Genomic DNA, 9,656 nt, shown 5'->3' with positions numbered 1-9,656 from the left:
TGCAGGTAATACCATTTCGGAAATGTACAGGGAACACAGCAGTAAGAAGAGTTTCTGATCATAAAACGGCAAATAATTATGCTTGATAATGTCAAGCAAAATGATAATGTCTGTACAGTCTGACAGATTACAAACAAACAGCAAATGTGAGCAAAGTAACCAAAAATAAACAAGCTGTCAGTAAACAAACACATGATCAACACATACACAATATATAAATGACAAAGCTAGAACTGTAAAATGTAAGACAGGAAAATTCAAGGCTGCTGAATGAATTCAGCAGCTCATGGAGAAAACATAAAAGAGTAACTCAGTAGATCATTAAAAGAAAAACCTAAAAACTTAAGTGGGAAGTAAGTTTACAACCAATAATTTAGGAAAATAATTAAAAAATAAATAAATAAATGCTCATGACTAAAAAATGAAAACTGTGTACTTACCAGAATAATAGACATACAGGAGTGGGTCTATTAACTATTAAGCCTAATGCCACAAGTACTTGGAATGCTTAGTAATCCAAACTTTCCCAGTCCACTTAGCAGTTCCTCTCCCACATCCAACAATGTACCTCTCTCCTCTTACTCTCCAGACTTGAGATAATCAAGTACAAACATGTGACACTGAGATTATTCAGTGCAAGGTAGGGGAAAGGTGAACAGGGTCTTTAGAGGACAGAAGCACTCTTACAGCTGTATGAAGTACATAACTTGAAAAGAGTGGGTTTGTTACTCACAGGACAGCATTCCAAACTCTTCTGATTAGGTGAGCCAATAGAACAGCAAACCCTTGATGATAGCAGCAAAACAATCAGATCTTGATACAGACTGGATCCAATGTTCAGCGTAGACCATATAACTGCTTAACAAATATTATTAAGGGCTGAATTCTTAAAGAAAGCTGCCAAAGTGAAATGTGAGCTGCAAGACACTTGGGTAATACCCTTTAAATCATTTACTCCTAAACTGCAGGAGGACAGTCCAAGCCAGGAAACCACTTGCTCCAAAATTCTCTAGCAAAAAAAAACAGTTCATTCAATTTATAACATCTGATAAATGGTATGAATTAAGAAAGTGTCAAATATAATAACTCTTTGGTAAACAATGGGCTACACACTAGTGTCAGTATCAAAGGTCTGAGTGTAGATGCTGATTTCATACTGAATGTTTATGAGAAAAAAAAAACTATTGTTTATGAAAGAAAAACTATTTTGTTTGCCAAAAAATACTTGTGCTATAGTTAAGACAGATGCAATATATTAATGGGGGAACTGTTCATCTGTTCAAGAGCTTTCCAATGATGCATAAGAGGGGATAGCATGCTTCCATTTTTGCTAAATCGATGCAAAAAATATTTATCTACAAAACCATTTGTGTTAGATGGCAAATATCAGTGGTAACATTGTGTGCCTTACTGTTGTGTCTAAGGCACTATTTGCTAAACTGTAGGTTAAATAGATTTTATGAAGTTAATGCATCTATAATTTATATATTTAATTATGTCAAGTGATGTAGACATCCTACTGAAAGGCCTCAATGAGACCAATGACTGGTGTCGAAATACGTAGGCCCTTGGGCCGATAGCCTAGTAACTACCTATGAACCTATAGGAAATACACCCCGGGGATCACTTCTGTGTCTCTGCTCGGCAGTGGCACAGGAAAATAACTTTCTTGGGTGGCGTAAGCCAGGGAACTTTGTTGGCTAGGCTTACGTAGGCCCTTGGGCCAATGGCCTAGTACCCACCTATGAACCCGTAGCCTTAAGCTTAATGCCAAAAAATATGTTGTCATTCCCTTTGGGAAAAACTTAGTTCCCACTAATTACAACATTGATGGTAGCCCACTGAACACTGAAGGCATTATAAGAGATCTGGGGACACAGGTTGACAGCAACCTCTCCTTCGACCACCACATTGCCAATGTGGTCAGAAAGTCCTATGTGGCACATCTCATTACCAAGGGTTCTGCATCCAGGAAGAAAGAGGTAATCATCTCTCTCTACTCTTCCCTCATTAGACCAATCATAGAGTATAATGTCCCATTTGGCATGTACATGCAACAGCTGGAAAGGCGCCAAAAGTACCTCACAAAGAGGAACCTAGGCCTTACACACATGCCTTACATGGACAGACTCAAACAAACTCCAGCTTTTCTGTCTCGTATCATCTATTAAGAGGCTATCTGTGCTTGACTTACAAAGCCATGTCTGACCCAGCCCTGTTAGAAATGTTACACCTAAAGAAATCCCAATCCATCCACACCACAAGCTCCAGGGACCTCAACCTCATTACCACAATCAACAGAACATGCTAGAGGGACAGGTTCATAACCCAAAGACTGCCCATGCTCTGGAATGGACTTCCCATACATGTCAAGCAGAGCATCTCACTGGACCTTTTCAAGAGAAATATTGATGAGTGGATTGGAAATAGAAAGTTCACCCCAGGGATCATGCCAGTGGCTCTACTTGATAGAGGCACCAGGAACTAACGGCAGCATGATGCCAGGGCACTTCTATGGGCTAGACTTGTAAAGGCTCCAGGGCCTTTGGCCTAGTACACACCTATGAACCTATAAAAAAAATCTAGGTAACGGGCAAAACTGCATTACCAAAAGAGCATTTATATTTCAAAATATCTTCACATTACCCACCATGTTTTAATATCATGTTTTAATATCATGTTTTACTAATACCAACTGCTTGAATACACCACCCACAACATGGCAGTATCACACACTGTGTACTCTTAATGTAAACAGGGGACTATGTGCTATTTTGTGCATAACTGTTTGTATAAACACTCCTTAGTAACTCCAGCTTTAGACAGCCCATGCTGACCATTTCAGTGTCATAAATATCAAATCATATCAGCTTGTATATCCCTTTATGTATGCACACTTACCATGGCTTCAGAGGTTAGACTTTCAAAACAGTGACAAGTATACTCATTTCAAGAGTACATTAAAATATCCTGTAAAGATATGTATACTCTTACAGGACATTCAGAAGCTTTATTTTCCTGATAATTCATTGCTTCCCACAATAATATAGTTACACACTCACAAAATTCAACTAGACAGCCCCTGGCATGAGTAACTTTAAGCATTTTTGGCCCAAAGCATTTGGGGAAAATGAAACAAACAGCTCCTTCATTCTAACATTTAAACATGTAGCATTAAGAAGGGGCATATCAACAGGGGTATGCACAAGTGTCATGACTGTTCCGTCTGTAGGTTTATTTTAGAAGGTTCCTACATTCAGCTTCCTCACATACTTTATACCATAGGGGTCCCTGGTAGTTTTTGTTGCAAGGAGTTGTTTATATTGCAGTGTGTGACAAATACTCATCATTTTATATTAGTATGACTACTAGAAAATTAAATGTTAGAATGAAGGAGCATATGTATAATATTAGAAAAAAGGACAAAAAACAAATATTTTATAAACATAGTGTTGACTGTATTGGTTTTAAACATTTTTTTTCTATCCTGGAACACTGTGAACCTGACATCAGGGGGGTGATTACAGGAATTTTTTGGCTCAAAGAGAGGCTAGATGGCAAATTAAACTACAGGCGGATCATTTTCCTGGGTTAAATGAAGCCATCAATATTAAATGTTTCTTAAAAGATCGTGAAGCATATGTTTTATAATGTTTGTTATTGTAATGTACTCAATTATGCCTATTCTATAGTGCATAATGATGAATGAAGAGTTTGCTTTTTGTAAAGGGCTCTTTAATTGTTTTCACACTATGTAATTGATTAATTGATTTTAATTGTGTGCAGTATTTAAATGAATGCTTGATGTAACATTCCTTTTGGTTCTGAAGAAGTTTTTTACGAAAGCGTTGAATAAAGTGGAAGTTACACTAGTCCATGGTTTTGTATTTTCCAAGCCTTGAGCAGTTTTTTGATCTAAATAAAGAATTGGTTGACTTTTTGTTTTTTATGTCCCTGGTGTATTCCAGTATCCTTGGTCTTATTTTTCTTGTGGTCATTCCAATGTAAAATGCTGGACAAAATAAACAAGTAGCCACATATATGACTATATTCATGTTGCAATTACAACACCCTAGACACGCAAGGGACCTTTTACAGTTGCCAATTTGTACATAAGGACCATCACTGATGTACTTGCAAGCTTTCTAACTGGATTTTGGTATTTTCCTCCAGATGTTCCTTGATGTTAACACCCTTGCTGTTTATAAATTTTGGGCCACCCCCTAAAATGTTTAACATATCTGCAGAGAATATGTTGTGCCATCCTATTTCAATAACTTCCTTCACCTTACCAGACATGGTATTGTGCTGCAACACCATGCCCATCTGGGTGTCATTGTGTTTTTGTTGGTACCTGGGGACCTTTTCTGTGTCTCTTGATTTATCTAATAAGATTGTTTTAAAGTTTGTCCCCCTTCTTTGAATAATGTCATATTTAATTGACGTTAATAGATCCATTGGGTAACCTCTTTCTGCAAATAAACCAATTAGCATCTCTATTTCTTCTAAGAATGTAGTATGCCCTGATCATCTGACCTTTTACTACATCTTTCTTAACATAGTGTGGGTGGCAACTCTCGTAGTGTAAGAAGGTGTTAATGTATGTCTTTTTCCTAAATAGACTTGATTCTATCCTCCCATCTCTGGTGTATAAATGCAAATCCAGAAAATCAATTGCACTTTTGTCAACCTTACTGGTAAACTTCAGAAAAGTTCTAGTGTGGTTTACATAGACTATAAAGTCCTCCAACTCATCTTGAGAACCCTTCCATAAGAATAATATATCATCCAAGAACCTTAGATAAATAATCATCTTGGATGCGTAAGTGGATGTCAAAACATATTGGTCCTCCCAATCAGCTAGAACCAGGTTGGCATAAATGGGGGCACATCTAGCCCCCATTGCTACTCCCGTACATTGTTTGTAAAATTCACCCTCAAACTGGATGTAGCTGTTTTCTAGGACAATCTGCATTAAATCAACCAATAAACTTCTTTTTACTTGGTGAATGTGGCTATATTTTGCCAGACTTCTAGAAAACCATTCCAAACCTAAATCATGAGGTATTACTGAAAATAAAATGTATTATATCAACTGTAACAAACCAACAATTCTCCAAGGTCGTGTTTAGCAAAGTCCTTAGACGATCCAAACAATGCCATGAGTCCTTTAATATGTGTGGTATATAGTCAAGAGTGTATTTACTAACAGTATCAATATCAATATATGCCACCAGGGGTTCTGTTTTTGATCCTCTGGCTGCCACAATTGGTCTAAAGGGAGGGTTGCTAATGTCCTTATGTATCTTGGGTATACCGAACAGGTTGGGCATAACTGGATGTTCTACTGACAAGTAGAAATGTTCGTCATGATTGATTATTCCTTTACAAAATAAATCCTAGATTTGCCAATCAATCTTTGTATATGCCCTCTGAACATCAAATTTAGACACCAAATCATAGGTGTCAAAATTCTGCAGTATATTCTGCATATTCCACGTGTAGTCTATATTTGACATAATGACTACCCCACCTCCCTTGTCCGGTTTCATGACTCTATATTGACTGTTAGTTGAAAGTTCCTTTAAACAGAATTCTTCTGCAGATGTCATGTATTTTTTTCTTCTTACAAAATTACAACAACACTTTTTATATTACCTTTAAAATGCAAATGGTCGTACATATGTATACAAAAAAGAAAGAGTAGTGAACAGTATTAAAAAAGTAGAGTGCAAACAACTATGCTACATGAGACATCTGGAAAGAACTAGTCATGTGAATTTGATAAAGAAAGGTTTTCAGGATGCTTATTCAGCAGAATATCTGGGATCAAGGAAAAGAGGACTACTTACTTTAATTGCAAGAGGAGCTTCAATAGTGAGAGAAGAGGATAAAAAAGATAATGATAGATTTGTAGTACTAAGAGGCTACTGGCAAGGGAGGAGGATTACACTGGCATGTATTTTATATTCCACCTAAAACTACTATAATGGAGCTTAAGAAAATTCTGGATGAAACAATCAATTTTCAACATGGAATATTACTTGCAGTCTTGGACTAGAATTTGATCTGCAGCAGTGAGGATGCACATGGGGGGGCCAAGAAAAGAAAATATAGCATAAGACAGTTGATTTTTGAAGAAATTTCTGAAACTATTTGGCATAGAAGATATGAATTCAGTAGTGGGAGTTCAGAGTGAATTTATGCATTATTTCCCAAGGTACAAAAACTGGACTAGGCTAGACAGAAGTTATATTTTACAGGAATATGTGCAATTAATTGAAAGTTTTGCTACACATACAATAGCCAGTTCAGATCACATATCAGCAATAACTAAACTAAAAATGCAGGGTATTGAAATAAAAATGAGATACTGGCACTTTCCCACCTATCTGTTGAAAGAAAGAATTTAAGAAATGGGTAGTGGAAATTATTTGGGAGTTATTAGAGAAGATAGAAATTTCTTCTGAAAATATAGCTAGGAAGTGGGATAAAATTAAAGTGGAGTTTAAAAATAGGGCGTAAATAAAAGAAAGATGCATATGGTTAAGAAGTAACAAGTATTATTTAGCGGGACTGACAAAGGTTAATATATTGGAGGGGGGAATCTAACAGAACAAGAGGAGGAGCAAGGATTACCTCAATAATATGCACGCGTTTAGAAAAAGTGTTGTTAAACAGCTATTTTTGACAACTCCAATGAACAAACACATTTAGCACAAAGACTCAGGCAACAGAAAGTAGAAAGGGTTGTCATCAAGCTTAAGGAACCTATAACAATGAAATTAACGTGAGGTCCTGCAGAAATACTGCAAATATTTCAGAAATTTTAAGAACACCTGTATAAAGCAGAGAAATATGGAAATCACAAAAAGGTGGAAATGGAAATGTTTATGGAAGAATTAACTATGACAAGGTTAGAAGCAGATGAGGCCCAATTACTAACATTCAGGATAGGAGGAGATGAGATAAAAATGGTGATGTATAACCAATCTATAAGAAAGTCCCCAGGAATAGATGGTATTCCTGTAGAAATTTGGAAGCTAGGACGGGAAAAAAAAGGCTAAAGATCTGAAAGGTTTTTAAAAGTATTTTAAGAAGACGAAAAGCAACAACATCCTGGAAGAAAATGGTGGTGGCTGTAATACCTAAACACCCTTCAGATCCAACTTCATAGAGGCCCATTTCAATTCTAAACCATGATTACAAAGTGTTTATGTCTATAATGGCTAAATGAATGGCAAAGATGCCAACATTGATAGATATGGATCAACATTAACAGAGCAATGATGATCCAGAGGGAAGCAGAATGTAAGACAATGCCACTGCTGTTGGTGGGTCTTCATGCACAGAAAGTGTTCAACAGAGAAAGCTGTGATTTTATGAGCAGGGCAATGGAATCATTTGCATTCCCTGATAAAATTATAAGGTTGATAAGGAGGCTATATGAGGGATTGACGGCAAAAACTAAACTGGGTGGGTTCCTCTCTGATATTTTCTGTTGGAGCAGAGGAACCAGGCAGGAGTGTCTGATTTCCCCTTTGTTATTTGTGTTGTATTTAGAACCTTTAGCAAAAAAAAAAATAAGGGACTGAGAAATTCAAGGATGTAATTGATATGGTAGTAAAGGAAAGCTGACTTTATTTGGAGGTGATATTAACTTATACCTGCTATTGAAGAGGACATTTCTGTGTTGTGGAACATTCTGAGACAGTTTCATCTCATTTCAGGATACAAAATTAATGAAGCTAAAAGAAAGGCAATAGCTGTAAACTATGAACCCACACACAGACTTGTTCAGCAATATCCATATTTATGGGGATTTGACAAAATGATGTACTTGAGAGTATGGATTAAAAAGGATTCTGCTGTGGCAGCTAAGGATATGTGAGAAAAGACTAAATAAAAGATAATACAAAAACTGAGAGGAAGCTCTCTTTTAGATATATGGATAGTAAGATACAAGCAGTTAAGATGTTTTTAGTTTTTAGAGTTTTATACATAGATCAGGCATATTTTTATCATCCAGAGGAGAAATTGTGAATAGCAATTAATAAAGATCTGAATGATTTTATCTGAGAGGGGAAGAGTCAAGTGAGATAAGCCTATTCTTCCAACAGAACAAGGTGGTTTGGGGGTTACCCGATTTGAAGGGATTTTTGCAGCTACACAGTTAAGGCTCCTATAAACAGCACAAGCAAAAAGCTATAATTCAAAGTGGAAAGAGATAATGATGAAACAGGGGAGAAACTCGAGAAACAAGGAGAGACTAGGATTTTGGATGCAGATCCTTAAGGAGAACAATAACCATACAGAATATTATATTATTAAAGTAGCAGAAAGTATTCTAAGAACTAAGACAATACAGGAATGGAGAAAGGAGATTCTGCAGATAGGGATGACTACAATTAGGGATACTAGTCAGAAGGGGGCTGGAATTTATTGGAGAAAACTGTCAAAAGGAATCAAGGCATTGGGAGCAAATAATTAGAGAGGGGAAGGTAAAAGAATGGAAAGAGGCCAACAATTTATTTGAACTGCAGGCAGAGTATAGGCAAAGAGAAATAAATAAGGGATCCTAAGTGAAAAGACCAGCACTTGTAGAGATTTTAATAGAATATAGAACATAAGCTGCTGTTAAAAAAAAGAGATAATCACTACAGCATATAAAATATTTCCTGGTAACTATAAGAATCAATCAGAGGAAGTTAGAAAAGTTTGGGAGCAGAGATTGGATTAAGCAATTCACAAAGAAACAATGGGAGGTTACATGTATGTCTCCCACAAAAAGTCTAGACGATTTAGGACTGTTGCTTGGAAGTTTACATAGATATTTTTATACCCCAAGTAGACTCCAAAGAATTTTTTCCTCAGGCAAATAACAAATGTTGGAGGTGTGATGAGGAGGAAAGAGGTAATTGGGAACATAATTTCTGGGGGGTGTAATGAGTTGGCAGACTAAAAATTCCTTGCAGACTACTTTATCAGAAATACTGGATGAGCAAATTGATATAACTAAGGAAATTATTTATTTTTACATAGAATTGGAAATGCCTAGACATAGAAGGCCCTGCTGAGTTTAATCATGATGATGGCAAAAAAAGTAATTTCTTGAAAATGGAAATCAAAGTCTAAAACTGTACTAGAAGTAGCAAATATATTTATAGTTATTAAGCAACAGGAAATGGGGTCTTGCAAGTTATATAAAAATATGGGAACCGTGGGAACAATACATGCAGAAAAATATTTTGCAGGAAGAATTAGGTTTAAAAGAAGCAGGATTTTAATGAGCTATGTAATGTCCAACTGACAATGTCTGGATAGATTATAAGTGCTGTATAATGTTTGCAAATAAAAATATGTTGATATAGTTTGTTTTCATTTATATAAATGTATGACTACCTATGTCATTAAAAACATTAATAAAGATGTTTCTTGTGTTAAAAAGTAGTTAAATAGAGTTTCAGACAGGCCACAATTGGCATTAATAAGTCAAGCTGTTATGTTACCAAGGCCAATGGACAATGCATCCTTAACTTTTGAATAGGCTGACAGAAGTTGTTCTACAATAACAATAGGTGTTGCTAGGTCTTTAGAATCTGTAGAATAACGATAACGGTGGGTGGCATAAAATTTCTACTAAATTTGTCAACTAG

At 36.1% G+C, this 9,656-nt stretch overlaps 1 protein-coding gene across 2 annotated transcripts in view; it reads right to left on the bottom strand.

Annotated features, from left to right (window-relative positions):
* VPS26C (VPS26 endosomal protein sorting factor C) overlaps positions 1 to 9,656 on the bottom strand; it is a 377,577-nt gene that overhangs the window by 366,144 nt on the left and 1,777 nt on the right. The window lies entirely within an intron of this gene.

Source organism: Protopterus annectens, chromosome 5.part0, assembly GCF_019279795.1.
Source record: "Protopterus annectens isolate FY-2018-M chromosome 5.part0, PAN1.0, whole genome shotgun sequence".
NCBI lineage: Eukaryota > Metazoa > Chordata > Ceratodontiformes > Protopteridae > Protopterus > Protopterus annectens.
Note: the sequence above shows the minus strand (reverse complement) of the source record. Positions and strands in the feature narration are given on the sequence as shown.